Below are 2843 nucleotides of genomic sequence, written 5' to 3'. Positions count from 1 at the left end.
AACTCCATGAACTTCAGAACGCCAGGCTCCCCTGTCCTTCTACCATCTCCCAGAGCATACTCAAACTGATGTTCATTGAGTCAGTGATGCCATCCAACCATCTCAACGTTTGTCACCCTCTTCTTCTGCCATCAATCTTTCCCCAGCATCAGTATCTTTTCCAATGATTCAAAACTTTGCATCAAGTGGCCAGGGTTGTGGAGCTTCAATTTCAGCATCAGTCCTTCCAGTGAATATTCAGGGTTGATTTCCTTGAGAATTGACTGGTTGGATCTCTTAGCTATTACAAGGGACTCTAAGAGTCTTCTCCAAGACCACAGTTCAAAAACATCAATTCTTCAACACTCAGCCTTCTTTATGGTCCAGCTCTCACATCCATACATGACTACTGGAAAAACGATAGCTTTGAGTATATGGACCTTTGTTGGCAAAGCAATATCTGCTTTTTGATATGCTGTCTAGGTTTATCATAGCTTTTCTTCCAAGGAGCAAGCATCTTTTAATTTCATGGCTGCAGTTACCACCTTTTTTAAACATTAGGGCATTATTTACATATACAAAATGCAGCCATTTTTAGTATAGAGTTCAATATACTTAGTGACAGTACAAATTCATTTATTAATAGAAATCATAGCAACTCCAAGTGCTTCCTCTGGTAATCTGCAACTAGATTCATGTTTTTTTTAAAGGGTTCAAGGAGTTCTAACAAAATCCCCTCGATTTTGCTAGCACAACATTTTCTTACTGTTAACATGAAGAGTTTAAGCTACATAGTTTAGTAAGTTTAAAAATAAAGCTTACTCTCAAGAAAAGAAAATGAAAATAACTGTAGTATACAACAATTTGCTGAACTATGACTTCACTATTCTAGGGAATTCTTTCTCAGGAAAAGTAGGTTGAAGTATCTTTAAGGGACTTCATTTTCAGAAAAATAGATGAATAGATTATTAATAGATTATTCACCTGGGCTTATCACATAACTATTTAATCCATGCGGGTTCAATCCCCGGGTCAGGGAAGATACCCCAGAGGAAAAAATGGCAACCCACTCCAGTATTCTTGCCTGGAAAACCCCACAGATAGAGGAACCTGGCGGGCTACAGTCCATGGGGTCCCAAAGAGTTGGACACAGCTGAGAGACAGCACAGCGTAGAACAGTATATCCATTTTCAAAAAATACCGCACTCTGTATACTTATAGTTCTCAACTATTATATCAAAACACCTGCAATGCAGAGGACCCTGCTTCGATTCCTGGGCTGGGAAGATCCCCTGGAGAAGGGATATGCTACCCAGTCCAGTTTTCTTGGGTTTCTCTGGTGACTCAGGCTGTAAAAATTCCACCTGCAATACAGGAGACCTGGGTTAGATGCAGTGGTTGGGAAGATCCTCTGGTGGAGGGCATGGCAACCCACTCCAGTTTTCTTGCCTGGGATCCAAGGACAGAGGAGCCTGTCAGGCTACACAGTGCATGGGGTCGCAAAGAGTCAGACACGACTGAGCGACTAAACACAGCACACAGCACTTGTCACAAACATTGCCCAGTTCCAGGCAGGAACAGAAAGTCCTGCCTTAACCCAGATCCCCAAAACTTTATAAATATCCCATCCTCGACCTTCTTCTTACAAAATAGTACTTAGATTCTGTCAAGGTAGTGGTCTCTATCTTTGGAATGAACAGGAAATGTGACTTCCTGACCAACAGGTTATTTTGCTTTTCTTTCATGGGCTCAGCAGTCAGCATGTCATTTTGCTCCTAGCCGCCACCCTATGAGAAGATAGAACAGGTCTATTTTATAAGGTAAGAAAACTAAGACCAGTAAGGTGACATGACTTTTGGCCTTATGATTCTAATCCAGGGAAGTTTCCACTAAATGAACCCACTTCTTAAATAATAACATTTCATGTTACACATGAAGACTTCTAGTCTCTGGAAGACCTGAAATTAATAACTATGTATCCTAATGTATCAAGTACATGTCTACAAAATAATCTATTTTTTATCTGTTTTAGTTTTTCTAAAATTAATCTTATGGTATTATATTCATGTTCAAACCTTATGGCCCTGAATTCACTATTGAATAAATTGCATATTTGTACCTCAGCATTAGAGTCTTCCTAATCAGATCTTCAACTACCTTTTGGCTTGTTCTCCATTTTTCTCTCCTATGGACCTTTCTTAATCTGAATAATTTGCTCATTTCCATACCTCAGTGCCAGGCACTTTTTTTTTTTTCCGTGCTTTTATTTTCTCCTGTTAGACATCACTGTGAAGATAATTTTTGCATATGTCTTATATCCGGAATAAGTTTACTTCACCTCTGTGGAACTTAAAAAAAAATTAAAAAAAAAAAAAAAAAAAAAAACTCTGGTAGCCCCAAATTATTCAATTAATAAATTATCAACTGCATGTTACTCCGGATCAAATAATTGCCCACCTTAACCTCAATTGAAGAGGTTTCACAGAGTCAGGAGAGGCAAAAAGCCGTAACTATTTGTCTTAATATATTATTTCTAGGGATTTCAAAAAGGTTATTTTTTCACATTCTTCATGTGCTGCACACATCAGTGAAATCAAACTTCTAAAAGAATGCAGCAGTAATTCTGAGGAAGCGAATCACTTTGTGGGAAATTCTAAACAATAGTGTTAGAAGACCAAATGGTTTGTGCAGAAGGGAAATCAACTCTACTATTACTTTAATTATTCACTCTATTAACTGTGACACAGTATGGCTTTCAAATCTCTTCATTACTCAGTGTAATTAAGTGGTGCAGCAAACAACAGGATGTTAGAAATCACATTCAGAGGAGACGTGCTGTGAGTGATGGTGGGTATACTATATAT

This window comes from Muntiacus reevesi, chromosome 3 (assembly GCF_963930625.1).
Source record: "Muntiacus reevesi chromosome 3, mMunRee1.1, whole genome shotgun sequence".
NCBI lineage: Eukaryota > Metazoa > Chordata > Mammalia > Artiodactyla > Cervidae > Muntiacus > Muntiacus reevesi.
This window is presented reverse-complemented; position numbering follows the sequence as displayed.